The sequence below is a fragment of the Mus musculus genome, chromosome 10 (genome assembly GCF_000001635.26).
Source record: "Mus musculus strain C57BL/6J chromosome 10, GRCm38.p6 C57BL/6J".
NCBI lineage: Eukaryota > Metazoa > Chordata > Mammalia > Rodentia > Muridae > Mus > Mus musculus.
The window spans coordinates 4667168-4685581 of NC_000076.6; the positions used below are offsets into that span (position 1 = coordinate 4667168).

The following is an 18414-nucleotide window of genomic DNA, read 5'->3' on the forward strand; positions in this document are numbered from 1 at the left end:
AGTTTGGGTGCATTGATGCTGCCAAAGGTGCTTGTTGACTTAGCATGAGATTATCTAGTTGTGTTGAAAGTCTGGCAAGACTGTCTGTGTGAGATTTCTAGATTGTGCCACTCCTGGCTTATGTGTGAAATTATGGAAGCCTGAGGTTAAGTTTCCAAACGGCAGTCTCTTTTTACTAGTGTCCACACCTGCCCACTGTCCCTCTTTCCGGCACACTGTCAGAATCCATTATTGTCCCTCCATGACGTGGATCTGCTTGGTGGAATGAGTGAAATGTTCTAACCCTGATCAAATTGTTTAGGACAGTGCAGAACACATATGTGGGGAGACTCAGAGTTGGGGAATTGAAAACATTCACATAGTCAGTGAGAATCTTCAGGGATGTGCAAGCAATTTAAGAAAAAAATTTAACATCACGAAAGTACCTGGAAATAAATTTGTGCCTCAGACTTATAATCTGGAAAAGAAAGTTAAATTTATCAATAATAAATAAAACAATAAAGCCACCTGTAACTTTCACATTATAGGAAAAAATATAGCTGTAGCTCATATGTAAAACTCCCCACGATTAGCTAAGAGGATTAGTATTAAGTCACTCCTTGAAAAGATGTAAAAATGTCCGTCTTTTATTAAGTTTTCCCACTGGTAGGAATTCAAAAGAGAATGATGCTTCTATCCAACTTTTGGACTGAGAGGAAAGATTTAAAAGATGAAGAGTAATTGAAGATAATAATCTTTCCTCTATAATCTACAATTATTTGTCTGGAATTGTTTGATTTATTTCTTGAAAGTTGGTTGCCATGTAGGCTGTTGGTCTTCTTCGATGTTAACTGTGATAGGTGCTAAGTCTGAGGAAGTCCTTTCCCTACTTAATCTAAATTAGACACTGGTTCACTCTTGCCATCAAGAGACCTTCCTTACTTCCGTTCTTCTTGGTTATATCTTAACCCTTGCCCTCTCCCTCACCCCTGCCCCAGCCCCAGCCCCAGCCCCAGCCCCAGCCCCAGCCCCAGCCCCAGCCCCAGCCCCAGCCCCAGCCCCAGCCCCAGCCCCAGCCTCAGCCCCAGCCCTAGCCCCAAGCATGACTCTCCAAAGCCTTTAAGAATGGGACTCCCTGGGGCCCAGTCCTTTCTCTTCTCTCAGTGTATCTTTCACACCTGGTTTAAAGTAACAGCCATGGCTCAGGACACTAGCCCTGACCATCCAACTGTTCTCTTGACATCTTTCCCAGTTTTTCTAAAGCTTTCTTATATAGTATGTGTATAAAACAGATCTCTAGTCTCTCTTGGAAGGCCCTCATCACATAGTGGATCTCACTTTGATTTGTAGAAGGTCCTTTCAGGCACAGCCAAACTTGTGGGGATAATTCTTGGCTCCTCTAATCCACACTGCTTACCCAGAGAGCACAGAATTCTGCTGGTCTTATAAGAATGCACCTAGAATGTAGCCTATGACAGGTATTCTTCAGTCTTATTTCAGATTTCATTGTTCCCTGTTTGGAGCATTGTGCCATCTTGAATCTGCATCCTTTACCTTTCTTTCCTGTCAGAAAATAATCATCTCTATTATGTTGAAATAGAAGCCGGGTGGTATAGGGACTACTCAGTATTTCCAGGTTACCTCTAAGTTCACACAAAGCAAACTACCACCATGTCATCTTCATGCTTTGGACGGTTCCATTTCTTTATCTTCCTTCTTTCTTCCCCTTTACCCGCTTCCTTCTTCTTCTCCTTCTCCTCCTCCTCCTTCTTCTTTTCCTCCTTCTCCTTCTTCTTCCTTCTCCTCCTTCTTCTCCTCTTCTTTCTTCCTGTCTGTCTTCTTCCCTCCCTCCCTCCCTCCCTCCCTCCCTCCCTCCCTCCCTCCCTCCCTCCCTCCCTCCTTTCTTTCTTTCTTTCTTTCTTTCTTCTTATTTCCTTCCTTCTGACAGGGTCTTCCTTTATAGCTCAGGCTAGCCTCAAACTCACGGTGGCCTCCCACACACAGGGGTCCCAGTTGTGTGCCACTATATCCGGCTTCCCTTGGACTCCTTACTGATTTGTGCTCTCTCTGCTTCAGGGTACTGGTCTCTTTGGCTGCTGGTTGAGTGAAATGGATGTACCTCTGGTCCAGAACTTTTTCATTTGCTGTCTCCTCAAACACATCCCGTGTTCCTCTCTCTCCATAAGGTAATGATTCCAGTTTCACCTTGATGATTTTATCCAAAGTGGAAACTGTCTCTGTATCTCCCAAACTTGCTTTAGAATTCACTCTGTTCCATGTATTTATTTATTTATTTTTATATTTTGCTCACCTAAATTACACTTTTTAAAAATATATATATATAAACTTACCCATTACCCTAAAGTAGAATGGAACAACTATAAGGGCAGAATTCTGTTTTGTCCAATTATATGTTGCTAATATTTAGGACAGATGCTGGCACATAGTAGGCATTCAATTTATGTTTTGTTTTCTGAGTATTTTGAGAACAATACATGATACTTCCTTACCATAAATTAAATGTCATAATTCATTATCATTTGACTCAAGGAGAAGGAAGGGATGTGTGTGTGCAAGGGAGGGGGAGTTCGTGGCTTGCAGCCCTGCCCAGCCTCCAGGTTGAACTCAGTTCTTCCTGATCACCAGAGTGGGCTCCATCATCCCTTCTCAATCAAGCCTGTGTGCCTGAACACATCTTTTTCTAGTACTGAGACTATTTTATCATTCTGTCAAACACCATTTAAATTACAAAACAAGACTGTATTTCTTTAACTCTGACCTTACAAGACTCTCAGTTTTATAACTGTTTAGAGAAAATGTGGAAAGGTTGACTGTGTCTGCTGGCCCTGGTCATTTTATTACTCATCTCTATAAAGAGGTTTAAAAGCACATATTAAAAAGTTTCCATCTCTTTTGTCTCTTACTTTTCTTCTCATCTTCCTTTCTTGGGTTTCAAAGGGGCCAAAGCAAGGCCCTGTGAGTCTGGAGGAAATGCATGAGACAAAGCTGGGCCAGAGCTAGCCTCAGTCCTCAGGTCCTGACTTCAGAGTTACTGTCCAAATGACTGCCCTGTGTAGGAGCCAGCACATGAGTGCTTGTCATCGCCAAGCCCTCCAGCTGCTGTTCTGCCCAGCTGTCTCGTGTGGCCCTTTGCTTTTTTCTATTTTCCCAGATCTCTTTCCTCACATCCAGCTAGAGTGAGGCTAAGATGGAGGTCTAGATTCTGAGAACATGTGGTGCTGAGGGAATGCCTCTGGGTGAGGGGTGGAGAACTGGGATGGCAGGTAGCTTTCCAGAAAACCTGATATTCTAAGAATGACATCACCCATTTCCGGTACCGAGGCAAGGGCTGACCTTGAGGAATGTTTAAATGTGTTTTTAGACATAGAGGTCTTTTTGAGGGCTCCATGTTGGATAGCATTTGCCCTCAGCTGCATCCCCAAATGAGAGAGTCTATAAACATTTACGTCACCTGTTGGGGACCTCAGAACTGCCAAGTTTTGTACTCTCCTGAGTCCCCCAGAGTATTGCATGTTTGTGGCATCTAAACTCTTCATCATCTTGTGTCTTGACTATTTAGCATTCGTTAGAGACAAATGTATGTTAGAAATTTAGTAGAGATTTCTGTGCAATTTTGTTAGGCACGGGCTGACTTGTTTGGTGTTCCTAAATATAGCCAGCAAACGTGCTAAAATGCAAACTGCTTTATTATGACCCAGGCCTCACAGGGTCTCTATCAGGACTACTTAAAAAATATGCCTGTCACCTCTGTCCCTTTATATACATCTATTTAGGAACCTTCTACCAATTTGTCCTTTATAACTTGTTCTACCATGATTCAAGAGAAGCAACAGTAATGACATGCTTAGAATCAGAAAATTGTAGCGTGTTTGAGCTCCAGAGGATGTTGGAGAATGCCAATCACTTATCCTCCAGAAGGGGAAAGTGGGGTGAAGAGGGGTGGTGACTCATTCAAGTTCCACATTGATTTTCTGGCAGGGTTAAACATTTGAAGCTGCTTTTCCTAATCTCCCGTGAGTGTTCTTGTCATCAGAGAGAGTGAAAATGAAAATTACCACAAACCCAGGAGCAAGAGCAGCCACCAGAACAACAATGATGACAAACTCAACAAAGTATACTGTGTGGGTGGGAAAACCAAGCACAAAGTATATCTGAGATTTCCATTGCATGAGACAGAATGACCCATTTCATATGTTGGCATTGTGTTTCTTTAAAATGCTTCTGGTCATGTGTGTGAATGTGTGCATGTGGTCCCATGTCCGTGCCACAGTGCCTGTGTGGCAGTCAGAGGACAACTTTGTAGAGTTAGTTCTCTCCTTCCATGTGTGATCTTAGGATAGATGTCAGGTAGAAACCACCACCTGCCTACAAAAGGAAAGTGAGAGTATTTTGGTTTGCTTCTCTGGATGTTATTGTTGCTGTTGTGTTTTGAGTGTTTATATCACAGGTGTCTCTGTGTCCTGACAGAGATGTTAGCTTACTGACTGACTCGGTAGTGGTGTTACCCATTGCATTAGACGGGTTAAGAACAGAGCAAGGTTCACCAGTACTGCAAAAATGTACAGACATGTCATCTTGACAGCGGGTTGTTGCTTTTTATACTAGAAGAGGAGGGCTACTAGCTGGCAGAAAGCCAAGCCAAGGAAGTTAAAAAGAGTACAGTGGCTTTTCAAGACACACAACCTTCATTAAGTCACAAATTTGGCATATATGTAGCAAAAAAAAAAAAAAGTCTCAAAGAATAGCCAGACATCAAGGTGGGAGTTTTGGGGGTCAGACAGAAGATTAAAATACACTGTGCTAAGTACAATTTAGCTTAACCTCAGGGAACCAGCATGGTCTTGGAGAGACACCGAGGCCTGGAACATTACTAGAATTTTGGCAACGGAGAAAAGGGCAGCCATGTGGATGAGAGGACAGAGGGCAAGGTCAGCAGGGCAGCACACTGACTGCTCGGAGGTGGTTGCAACACCCAACACCCTCTTGATTTGCTTTCCTGGCTGGCAAGGAAGGAATCTAAAGTCCTACTCTGTGTTCAAGACTGAGTGACTCAGGAAGGGCTTCCAACAGTCTTGCTGTGTGTAGGGCTGAGGTGGCTCCTGGAAGGTAAGAATTTCAGTACGCACACAAGGACTGTCTTGGGCAAACAGACCCAGACGGCTGGACATGGTATCGTTATGTGGGGATTTGGTGGCTGAATCGAGGGCCTGTCTGATTGGTTTTGTTTTATTTTCCTGTTGGATAACAGGTGAACATGTTACCAATGGGATATGAGAAAGGAGGAAGGGGAAGCATGGCATTTGTAGATTGAAAAATGACATATTTGGTAACAGATATGTTCGTACTGTGGAAAAGGACTTCAGACATTGAGGACCAGGAAAGGACCCAGGAGAACATACAGTAGGTTCTACAATATAAAAACCAGTGAGAGATGGCATCTATCTATCTATCTATCTATCTATCTATCTATCTATCTATCTATCTATCAATCTATCTACCTATCTATCTACTTATCTATCACTTGTCTGACTGTATGTCTATCACTTGTCTGTCTGTCTGTCTGTCTGTCTGTCTATCATTTATCTGCCTATATTTGTCTGTCTGTCTATCTATCAATTGTCTGTATATCTATTACTTGTCTGTCTGTCTGTCTATCATTTATCTGTCTATATTAGTCTATCATTTGTCTATCTATCTATCTATCTATCTATCTATCTATCTATCTATCTATCTATCTATCTATCATCTATTATTTTTCTTCTATCATCTATCTATCATATCTATCATTTATTATACCCATTTATGTATCATCTATCATCTGTTGCATATCATCTATCTTCTATTTATCTATTGATATATCATTTATCTATCATATCTATCATCATTGTATATCTTCTATCTATCTCTCTCTCTCCCTCTCTCTCTCTCTCTATCCATCCATCCATCTCTATCTATCTATGTGTCTGTATATCTATCATTTATCTATCTATCACCTTCATGATTGATGTAGCTATGATCTATAGAAGGTATCAATCTGGAGCAATAATGCTGGAAATTTATGGAAGAAATGGAACAGGAAAAATTTTAATCGAATTTCTATAAAAAGGTGTTAGCAGTTCATTAATTCTGATAGAAATGATCATGTGATTGAATTCATTAAAATTAAATTTCCTACCACTTAAAGATATTCATTAGTTACAGTGATAATCACTGAAGATGGAATTAGGTTATTTCCTCTAAAAATTGTGTTATATTAACCTATTCAAACTGCTTGCTGCATGTTTTAAAAATTAATCTTCTTTCTAGGGAATGATTGCACAAACCCGATATCTCAGCATTCGGGGGTGGAGTTAGGAGGATCAAAAGTTCAAGCTTAGCTTCAGCTACCTAGTAAGTTTGAAGTAAGCCTGGGCTATGTGAAAGCCTGTCTTAAAAGAAAACAATTAATCTTCCAGGGTATAGTGGCATATGCTTATCAACCTAGCATGCAGAGGCTAGAGGATCAAGAGTTTCAACCTTGACTGTATTATCCAATGAGGCTCTGCCCATAAAATAAGATAAGATAAGATAAAAATAAAAATAAAATAAAGGCAGGTTCATTTTGAGAGCAAAGGCTGTTTGTAGACACAGTCGCTTGAAGTGACGGTGTTAGCAAAACAAACTTTACCTATCTCTTTCTCTGACTTCAACTCAATTAGAATGTCACTGTGCAATAGAAATATGTCAGCCACATGTCATTTAGGATGTCTTGGTGACTACATTTTATAAAAGTAAAAAAAAAGAGAGATACTAATAAATTGATCTTTATAATATATTTTACTCGAAAAGCACAGTTAAAGCATCACAATTTTAACTTGTAGTCATCATAAAATGATTGAGAATATCACTTCTTTTTTGCTTTGTACTGTCAGTAATTCCGTTTCCCAAGTCAAATGCAAAGTGTTTATTAGAAATGTCTGACTTCAATGGAGATTTTTAAAGTTAGGAAATTTGAAAAAGTAAACTAAAATATTGGAATTATTAGAAGCATATCTTAGTTTTTAAGTATTGTCTTGCATAACAGCTTGAAATCTCAAATTTACTTTAATAGCAGAACCTAAAGAGTTATGTACAGAAACTTGTAGTGACTTATTCAAGGGTTGGCACAGAAGGAAACCAGGTACCCGAGTATTGTAAGCCTTGTAATTAGTGTTTAATGGAAAGAAGAACACAGCAGGTGTCTCTTCATAAGTATATACACACATATATGAATAAATATGTATGTACATATAATGTACATACATATGTAATATGTATACACACAACATATATATGCCTATATATCTGAATATATATATATATATATATATATATATATATATATATATACACATATATATGTATATATATACATGTCAGATATATATCTGGTTATCAAGTGTTATTTACATCTGAAATGTTTGCTATGGCAATTAGCAGATACAAAATTGGATAAAATCTTACAAATTCTGCTATATTGATAAGCAGTTTTGTACCTTGAGTAGCAATGCAAGACATAGTGATAGATCTCACAATAGTACTGCTCTGACCTCAGAACCGGAATGTGGTAGCCGACATCCTTTAATTATTGAACACCAATTCCAAGCTAAATTTTTATCACAGGAAAATGGTCTGTGCTCAGAAAAGGTCAAAGGTCAACATAGTCTCTTGATCATGGTTTTGATTTACTTAACAAATAAAAATTCTATGTTGGCTTTATTATTGGGTTGAAAAGTGGTCTAATCAACTAAACTATTAGGCTTAAGAATAACACAGACTTGGCCAGACAACCCATATTTTAAGCACTTGCTGGCCACAGGTGGTTGGTGTATGTGAAATGGGATAGCAAGGACATAGGATCCACTAGGTTTAAGATTTTGAAGGCAGTTTTCGTTCCTCTGGAGGCTTGCCACTTCCTCTCCCTGCCCTCCCCACCTCCCACCCTTTCCTACAGACGCTAGTTTGGTCTTTTTCCTGTAGGTGGCAGCACTTTCTTCTTGACGGTATGAGTCCTTTCTCCTTAGAGTCCTGCAGTTTTCGTAGAAAGAATTATATTCTCTAGAAAATTCTTTGGAAGCATAAGTCGGAATATTGTCAGTTCTTTCGTTGTTCTGCCCACTGCTTCAGGAAACAATCCGTTTGCCTCCTCCCCGGAGAGGTGCTCACCGCTTGCTGGGTGTAGAGCGAGGTAGAAGAGAGGTCAGGCGTTCATCCTATCCCTTAGCATTTCCGTGATCTTTCCTGGGCAACCCCTCCCTCGGAGATCAGAATGGACAGGAGGAAGCTTCAGTCTCCCATGCAGAGACAGTATTATCCTATATTTTCACTTTCCACTCGATTTTGTAACTGGGTTTTTCAGAGTTCCACATCAGACATTAAGTGAACCTAATATAATATTTTTAAAATTCGCTTCTTTGCATTTAGAAATACCCTTCCCCATCACGTTGGCGATAAGATTAAGAGACCATTACGTAAGGAATAAAGCACCAAGGAAAGAGATGGAGAAATTCAGTTGGGTTTCCCTAGGACTGGCACACATGCATGCTTACCACAAGAGTCCTGTGTGGAACCCAGCAAACTGTTTGCCGATGTCACGATTCCCTTTGACTGACAGTTTTAAATTACAGGCTCCCTTTTCGGTAATTTTTCCTCATTCTGTTCCCCCAGCACAACCTCAATGCTCTATTTGAATTTTAATCATAATTTTTCTTAGTTTAGCTTCATGCCAACATTGTACTGTACCTGATATAATGAGTTTAAAGTGCTATGCTTTTGACTCAAGGAGAAAAAAAAATCAATGTTTTCTTAATATATTCTTTAATTCTTTTAAGCTTGAGTGTACGAGATGGACTGTTAATGGCTTACAGCAGAGAGAAAAGATAGGAAAGGGGAGCCGTCCATCCAAGCTTGCACATGCCGAGAGCTCTATTAGGACTGTTACCATATATTTGCTTATATTAACTTTTACAAACCACAGAGCACTTTATAAAATGAAGAAACTGGTCTAAGAGCGAAGCCATCCTTGTCATCTTGTAAATGACAGATTTGGCAGAGAAAACTCTGCTGAAGTCCTTTGATGGTTCCTGCTTTCAGTGGCCACTCCTGACAAGGACTCATTGTCTATGAAGGCACCAGAGAACAGAAAATACGGTGTCTGATTTCCATAATCTCCCGAGAGAGCGTCATTCGAAAGGGCCATGTGTCCTTCTGCTTTCTTACCTGTGTTCATCTCCAAAATGTAGCAACCGCTCAAAAATGCACTTTCACTTTTCTCTTTATTCTTAATAATCATATTCACCTTCCCATACACACAGTGCTCAATTTTACAACTTTCTTCTCTCCATTCATCAGGGTAGGACAGCTACAGAATAAAGGACTCTATAAACCTCAGCTTAAGACCAAGTTTATTCTTCTGTCATAGAAATTCTAGTGCAAACATTCCCCACCTGCTTTCCCAAGTGACTCTTTATACTGGGTGACTCAGGGGACCACACCCCTCATCTGGACTTAGTTTATGTCTTGGACCATTTGGACTGTCATGGGAAGGCTGTGAACGTCTTCCCAGAGTGGTGTTCCTAACTGAAGAAGAAGACCAGGATATAATGTTAATTTCAAATTAGTGGTAAGTAAATATATTTCAAGGAAGGATCATCAAGTATGCGTGATTTGAAAGACAAGCAAGGGAGAGACAGCTCCTGGACACATTCTTTTAACTGGACAAATTCCAGTTAAAAGTTAGGAAGAATGAAGACAGTTTTTTTCCTTATCCAAAGTTCATGAGACTCCCTGAACTGTACAGGCCCAAAAGTCCGGTTATTGATTATACAGTGACTAAAACTTTCTTACAAAGGCCTCAACTGGATCTTATACAAGGAGTCAAATGATAAGCCCTGTGGGACAATCGACTTTTTTTTATTAGATATTTTCTTTTTTTTTTTTAAATTAGGTATTTTCCTCATTTACATTTTCAATGCTATCCCAAAGGTCCCCCATATTAGATATTTTCTTTTTTTTTGTTTTTTTGTTTTGTTTTGTTTTTTTGTTTTTTGTTTTTTGTTTTTTTTTTGTTTTTTTCCGAGACAGGCTTTCTCTGTGTAGCCCTGGCTGTCCTGGAACTCACTTTTGTAGACCAGGCTGGCCTTGAACTCAGAGATTTGCCAGCCCCTGCCTCCTGAGTGCTGGGATTAAAGGTGTGCACCACCATGCCCGGCTCTAGATATTTTCTTTATTTTCATTCTATCAGATAGAAACACAAGAATTTTAGTTGTAAAAAGAAGTAAGGAAAAATTAAGCTCTTGCCAAATCCTATCCTCTTCACAGTTATCTCTTGAAGACCTTTAATGTGGATTTTGCCTGATTTCTTTGTATGGAGTTGTTTTATAGTTTTCAATACAGTGTATCACTTATTATGCTTTTAAAAATATTACATTTTAATTTATTGATGTTGCGTGTGCATTGCACGCATCAGAAGACAACTTGCAAGGGTCGGTTTTCTCATTCCACCATGTGGCAACTTTGGGGCCTTGGACTTGGGTCCTCATTCCTGGCAGCAGGTGTCTTAACTCACCAAGTAGCCATATTGTCAACCCTGAGTTACATTTCTCAACTTTTGATTACCTTATATATCCTTTTAAGTGTATCTCCTCAGCATTAATTCAGTGCAATGACATACAGTGTACATGTAATCACTGGAACTTATTCAAGTCGTTGTTTTGTTTTGTTTTGTTTTGTTTTAAATAACACATAGGTTAGGTCTTCACTTCCTCTGCAAAGACTCTGCCTGCATTTTGCTTTTAGGAGATTCCTAGAGCAAAGATTCCTGGGTCTAAAACTGTGCATACCACCAGCACACAGTGGGTAGTAGATAGACGCTTGTGTGTGTATTATCACTATTTCCTATTTCCATGATGCCTTTGCCAGGTTGTGGTGGTCGACACATACCAATCCCCACCATTTTAAACAGTGGCACTCCAGCTTTATGTATTACGTTTGGATCTTGCCAAGCCTATATATGGAAGATAGCAGAGGGAGCCTATGTTTTGAAGTTACAGTTTCATGATGTAGTCTTGGTTCTCAGAGAACCGATGGTCCTATTTAATTTACACAGCCTTCTTAAGCACCAGCCCAGTGGAGGAACATTTGCAGAGTAAGAAACGGAAATAAATGCAGTCTTTCACTCTGCCACCCCATGACTTTCACAGGAAGAATTCTTTCAGCACAAGTAAGCTTAAGGTTAAGTTTATTTGCAAATGGGAAATCCTTCTTCTTGGTAATCTTAAAGACTGGTTAGTATACTCAGTGCTCTCCCCAAAGCTTGTACCACCCCCTTCCTCAATAGCCTCCTGTTCACAAGAAGAGAGATCAGTTAGTGTGCACGTCAGCACACACACAACAAAGCCGAATTGTTTTTGACAATTAGAAATTCAGCTCACAAAGCAGATGTTCCAGATGTGGCGTGCAGCAGGCTAGAATCTCTGGCTGATTGATCCGTTGACTTAATGTTATCAAAGCTCTGGGTTGCTTTCAGCTTTCTACTCTGCTGTGTTCCCTGTATCTATTGTATCCCAGGTGGGGCCACCACACTGTCATAGGATGTCCCCACCAGTCTCTAGAAACATGGTTTTGGTTCACGTTCACAAGAGGACATGATTAAGTTGCAAAAAGCACGGGATGTTAGTAGTCCCATTTGGTCTGATGAATTCAGCTAAAGTGAAGTTCTCATCCCTGGACCAAATAATGGTCTGGATATATCAGAGTCTCCATCTGAAGACTTTACAGTCAGGGTGGTGCTAAGTTTAGGTTGCTATAAAATGTCCCCATGAAGATGTCCAAGTGGGAGCTGCATTCCCATGGCGACATTCCTGTCAGTCAGTGTGCTTCCAAGAAAACAAGATCTGGAGTCCTTTGAACAGGGATAAGAGATGGCTGTGAGATGTAAGGATATTTCTTAGAGAGGACTTGGAAATAAGATTTCTGGGGAGAACTCAGGTTATGTTGTCTGGGCGGACTAGAGCCAGGCAGTGGCATGTAGGTCTGTCAAAGAAGTTTTTGCTTCTGTGATGAGCTGAGATGATTTTTCGTGGCAGTCTAATGGATATGAATGCACTCTTAATTATTCATTTATAAATAAGATGATCATGGAACACTTGCCATATTTCTCACAGCTGAACTTAGAATGTTAATGAAATTAAAATTGGAAAACAATTCTGTTGGGAGAGATTTTATTATAAACATTTATTAAATTAGGGTAAAGCACTCTTGAAAATTTTATTATATTATTATTTTATGATATATTATTTTATTGTATGTAATTATAAATATGGTTACATGAATTGTGAGGCATAATTTTCACTGTTTTTTTTTCCAGAGACAGGGTTTCTCTGTGTAGCCCTGGCTGTCCTGGAACTCACTTTGTAGACCAGGCTGGCCTCGAACTCAGAAATTCACCTGCCTCTGCCTCCCAAGTGCCGGATTAAAGGCGTGTGCCACCACTGCCTGGCTAATTTCCACTGTTTTTTAATAACACTCCAGTTATTGCACATAATTGATATGTAACTGTAACTAATACTTAATTTAATATAACTATCACTAAATATAAAACTGGAGAAAAGAATATTAAATGACAAAGAAGATAGAGGATTAAGCTTAGGTCACCGGCTTTATGTGAGAAGTGATTTATCTATTGAATTGTCTCTTCAGCCTCCTATGTCAAACTCTTAAACAAAAATACCTTTGAGATAACTAATTTTGCATAAATGATCACGTTTAATTTTGTTATCATTATTCTAGTTGAGTCTGGCGTTTATTAAATATTCTATCATAATAGGTCCTGGACAGATGACAGGCAGGGATCTATCTTCATTACAAATTGCACCTGGAGATGGTTAGTTTGAAGCAAAAGGGAACAACAACAACAAAAAAGATGTGAATATTCAGAGTGGAAAGAAAAAAGTTTGAAGAAGAGAGAAAAAAAAAAGAGAGAGAGAAAGGGCTGGAAGAGGAAAACAGAACCAGTCAAAAACGTAAGGAAAACCCTCAGCGAGTAAGATTCCCTAGATATGTATGAATTCACCAGAGCTGTCTGGGGAAGTATGGAAAGTCACTGGGAAATAGTGTACAACTTATTTGCTTAAAATTTTCAGTTAATGCACTTTTGCAGCATTTTGCCGATAAACGACTCTCACTTTGCACTTTATTTCGAGGCAGAGCTGTTTTTCTTTGTCCCTCCTTCCATCCCTGGACATACTTTGTATTGCTCAAGAGCTATAGAATTGTATCCATGCCTATTGTTGCCCCGCTGACAGGAATTCACATAATTGAAAGCGTTTATCCTCTCTTAGTAGAAAAATTGAGCACTTGGACATAATGAAAGCCCCCATCGTTGTCCAAGGCACAGAAAATGCTGTTCCGTCAGCTTTGTTCTAAAGTTTCCACTTTCCCAGGACAACCTGTTGAAAATGGAGCCCAGCCCCAGACACTCAGGCATGTCTCGCTGCAGGCCTGGTGTCCAGGCTCACAGAGATATACTTTGCTACTTTACCAGCCATAAAAAAAAAAAAAAAAAAAAAAAAAAAAAAAGCAAAGCAAAGCAAAGAAAGCCCCCAGAGCCCCAAAGCCCCAAACAAAACCAAAACCAAACCAAGCCAAGCCAAACCAAATACATCCAAAGGAACAGGGAGTGGTAAGAAACAGCATCTTATGGAGGTACTAAAGAAATTTACAGTGCAGGTGTCAAATAGAGTCTCCTTACTGAGTAAGCAGAGGTGATTGCCACATTTAAATATGTATGTTGCCATATTCAATGGAGAACAGTGATTACCCCCTTGGAGTTAAGTTAGTAAAAGGTAGTTGAGGTTTTTTTGCTTGCACATTATTCTTTATCCCCTCTGTATTGTCTAAAGTTTTAAAATGAACAAGTGTTATTTTGTAATTAAAAAAAATCAACTGACAAATAACTACAGGGAGTAAGAAATTACTTGGAGTGGAAAATGTTTAAATAATTAATTTGTCAATATGCGGCTTGGCTATTATTTTCTTTTGCTAAATCAAAATTCCCCTGCCTTTCTCAGGAGGTTGCTTTGCAATGAGAAGGTAAACGTTTCTAATGAAATGAACAACTCCGCCTTCCCACCTCCTGCCCAAAAGCCTCAGGTTAGTTTTGTTAGCAATAAATGTTGCATAGCAGTCTTAATAGCAAACACAGGACTGTGGGTGTCTAACAGGCAAGCTCAATGGAAGCCATGCGTTTATAAACACCGACTTACCAAATTGAAGCAGGTAGGGATGCTTGGGACAAGAGGCATGAGGTACCAGGAGGGGTCTCAGTTGTACTGGGCACTGTGACATGGCACCTCAGATGTCATGAAGGAGGCGCCCTTCCAGCATGAGCCCCAACTAGAACTTCTCTGAATTTTCTCCAATGTACCACAAACCAGTAAGGTGAATTTTTCTTTTTCCTAATAATCTTTATAATGACTTTTGCAACATATTACAAAGAGTGGATTTCACTTGTTTGTCCATAGGCATATGCCCAAAGGCAAGGGGGTATACACTCATATACTCTTGATTTTGATTTGAAAGAAAATAGAAGCGATGGATTCTTCAGCTACTTATCAAAAATCATAAAAATTAAAACCAATATTTAGGCTAAGGTGGATTTATACGGGGAGGCATTTTTAGGGGGAACTTGAGGGCAATTTGGTCCAGAAAGACAGAAGAGACAGCGACTATGATTGTCCCGTGATGCTACATGCCAGCAGGCAATTCAGAATTGATTTCTGTTGCACGGGAAAATGAGGATTAACAAACCAATTATCAAACTTGAAATTCTTTTCAGATGCTCCACCTTACAAACATATTTGTAAATGCTAAAAGGCTGTTCAACAGGGAGGTGCCAAGGATAAAAGCCCTGGGTGGTTGTCAATAGACACATTTCATTTCTGTCCAGGCATATTCTGTTTCTCCTCCGCTCCTAAAACAATCCTCATTGTCTTTTCTCTGTGCTCTAATCAACTGTGTCTGTGAACTCTATTTTATTTTTCATTAGTTCTTTGAGAGTTCTATATAACATGCTTTGATTATATCCACCCCTGGCCTCCATTTCTTCCCTGATACATTGTTTTCTTCCTCCATTATCTTAGGGTATTTCCATCCTATGTGGAATTATGTCTCTCTGAAGAAGAGTTAAAAAGACAGGTTAAAGCTCTGAATTTTCCAGTATTACAGATGTGGCCTGATGTAGTGATAAGGTCTCCCCAGGAATTTGCTTCTCCCTGAAGACCTATAGGTAGTTAATGTTACTGGGGGATGAGTTCTTCAGTGGTATAGCCACTGGAAAGTTGTTCATATTCCTGTGATGGACTCTCCATCTATGTTCTGGTAAGCAAGCCTAACTGAACTCACTGGCGCCAGAAAAAAATAAAAGAAAAAAAAAAAAGGAAAATAAAACAATCTATGAAGGTGGAGAGTGTTCTAACTGGGAAGACAGAATGAGCTAATGTAGGACTTGGAGGGAGAAGAGAGGAGGTGCGGGTGGAGAGTTAATGTGACAAAGCACATTAAAAACATGCTTGAAAATGTCACAATGTAACTAATTATTATGTATCAAAGAGCATGTTAATAAAATTGTACATGGGGTGGGGGAAGAGAGGAAATCTTCACAGAAGTAATGGGGATAAAGTAAGGGATTAAGAGCTGGCCTAAGTCGATGAGAAAGGGAAATTTGCGACACTGGCATGCACCGGAAGCAAGTCACCGGAAGATGAAGGCAGGAGGCAGAGTGATGGTTCCACAAGCCAAGGTACACCAAAGACTGCCAGCGAAGACTCAGGATCCACAGATAGGCACAAAGAGAGGTTTTCATCACAGCCCCAGAAAGAACCAGTCATCCTAATGCCTTGACTTGCGACAGCAGCTTCTGGGACTGTGAGACAATACATTTGTGCTGCTTTTTCTCACAGCTGTAGGAAGCGAATATCTTCTCTCGTTTGTCCCACTACTTCAGAGCAAGCCTTACACATTCTTTCCTAGAAACAGAAAGTCTAGTGATGAAGAATGTTTGTGCACAACTGTAAATCTGAAGGCAACCTCGTGGTGGCAAGTGGAAGCCTTTATCCTTGACCCAGTTGAAAGAAGGGCCCCGGGTGGAGTTGGATAGCCTTCTTGGCAAGCAAGCCAATGATTCAGGGAACTGGGGTTGTGTCCTCATCCCACGTATCTCTGTGCAAGTAGAAACTGAAGCATCTCTCCTACTTATTTATGAGAGGTGGAAGAGAATGCTAATTCTTGTAGACCATTCAGATAGAGCTCAATTATCTTTAAAATGTCACCTCTTGTCTTGTCTACTGGCTGATGGACAAGGCTGTGGGGTACCAGTTGGAAAAGTGATATGTAGGACAATTTTGGCACATTCCTGGCCAAGAGGATTTTGTTTGTTTGTTTGTGTGTTTGTTTTTAGCAAGACGGTGGGTGGATTGGCACGTGATGTTTTGTGTGAAGTGAATATATGATAGATACCTGTAGAGCTGGGAAAAATTTTGACCAAACAGGGACAGTATAAGGATTTTTGTCGCCGCGCAGAAGGGAGCCTTCAGAAACAGCCTGCTCTATTTGATTTGCTGCAATGAATTTGGAGGAAACCGGTTTCATTTACTCAGCCGGCTGTAGAGAATACCTCTCATTTCCCTTGTGGACTTACTGCCAAACACGTGCTTTGAAACGGTGCCATTTGGGACGTATGGTGTCTCGGAACACAATGGATTTGGTGGTGGTAGGTGAGGGACAAGTACTTGTTTTGTGATAATGAATAACTGACATTTTGTTTGAAGTCATGTTGTTTGAAGTTTCCTGTCCCCAGCCAAGGCATCCTATGCCAAGAACTGGTAAGGGTTTCTGGATCACCAGAGACTCATTCGTCTTGGATGGGTAGTCAGCCTGTATGAGGTCTTCCTGTGCTAGCTGAAGGTGAAGGAAACTAGAAGGGATTCTTTGATTTTGCACACATACCGGGTGCAGTGGTACTGCCAGCTTGTATCTGTAGAAGGCTTTGATGAGCACATTGCTTACACACATGAGTCAGACGGTCTATATTTAGGAAAAGTCTTCTCTATGCAGTGGAACATTTACAGGTAAAACTGAAGGAAGCAGATCTTGCTAGATCCCCACTGGTGTATTAATAGAAGTAGCTGATTAGGTGTGGGAGCAGATAGAGTCACCAGTGACAACTGTCTAGGCAGAAAAATCCCATCAGTGGAGGCTGTGCTTTGGATCTTAAGTGTCCCTCACAGTCTCGTGTTTTAAATGGCTTTCCTTTAGCTGGTGGTGCTGTTTGGGGTTGCCGTGGAAACTTTAGGAAGAAGAGCCTTAAGTGGGTCATTAGAAGTACCTTTGAGGGTTCTAGTCTGACCATAGTTCCAATTCTACTTTCTGTATCCTGATCCACCACATCATGAGCAGCCTCTACTACTGCCATTGACTATTTTCTACCATGACTCTGCCATGAGTTGAAATTCCCTAAGAATGGGTGCCAAGATAAGATACTCTCACAGGCTGTTTCTTGTTATAGAAAATGCAAATACCTATCTGGGGTTTCTGCCCAGCCTTGAGCATCCAGTTCCTGGATAAAAGACACAGACACATTGAGCCTTTATATTTACAATAAGCCTTAATCAGAACTACCAACGACTGATATCTATCCTCTATGCCATTAGAATCTACTTTCCTATCAATAACCCCAAATTATTATTTACTATTTCACTCTGTTCTTAACTCCAATTGGCCAGCATTTAGTGTCACGTTTTCATGACCCACCTAACCCATGGCGGCTTCTTTCTTCTCCTCCCCTCCTTCTCTTTCTCTCATGGTTCTCCTTCAAACCTACCCACCCTCTCCAGGGCTGGGAACCCTAACATCTGTCTATGTCTTTTCTACCCAGCTATTGGCAGTTGGTACCTTTATTCACCAATCAGAAATAACTTGGGGGCAAGGTCACATGGTGTCACTTGGGTCTACTTGTGGACTCTATTGTCTCTGGCGCAACCAGGTCTTGAGGAAACAATGTTAGCATTAGAGTATGAGCAGCATCAGGCCCCCACTACAGTTTCTGTGAGGCCTTGTCCCAGTTCACAACAGTAACTGACAGAGAGGGTAGAAGCTACAGTTAACAGAAGAGGTAAAGGACAGGGGGCTTGGGAAAAGAAAATGTGGATAGGAAAGAAAGGATCTACCTCAGGGAAGAGATGTGCACCAGGCAGCAGCAAGCACATGGACATACAGCACAAGAGATGAGGATGGCTTGTCTTACTGTTTCCATACAGCCTATGTTGCTTTTGCTTTCCAATGGCAGAAATAACACATGTTCCATAGGGGAGAAGGCTTTCCTTCCACGTTTGGATACTG

The 18414-nt window shown here is 40.4% G+C and overlaps 1 protein-coding gene across 7 annotated transcripts in view; it reads left to right on the forward strand.

The window, feature by feature from the left end:
* Esr1 (estrogen receptor 1 (alpha)) overlaps positions 1-18414 on the forward strand; it is a 393645-nt gene that overhangs the window by 55179 nt on the left and 320052 nt on the right. For 4 of the 7 annotated variants that reach the window (NR_126357.1, NM_001302532.1, XM_011243067.3 and 1 more), the window contains exon 2: positions 2056-2165. The exons of 2 other annotated variants lie outside the window; for them this stretch is intronic. The gene's annotated coding sequence lies outside the window, so the exon portion shown is untranslated. Of the gene's footprint in view, positions 1-2055; positions 2166-5011; positions 5107-18414 lie in introns of those variants that run through there. One more of the 7 variants, XM_011243068.3, reaches the window with a different exon arrangement.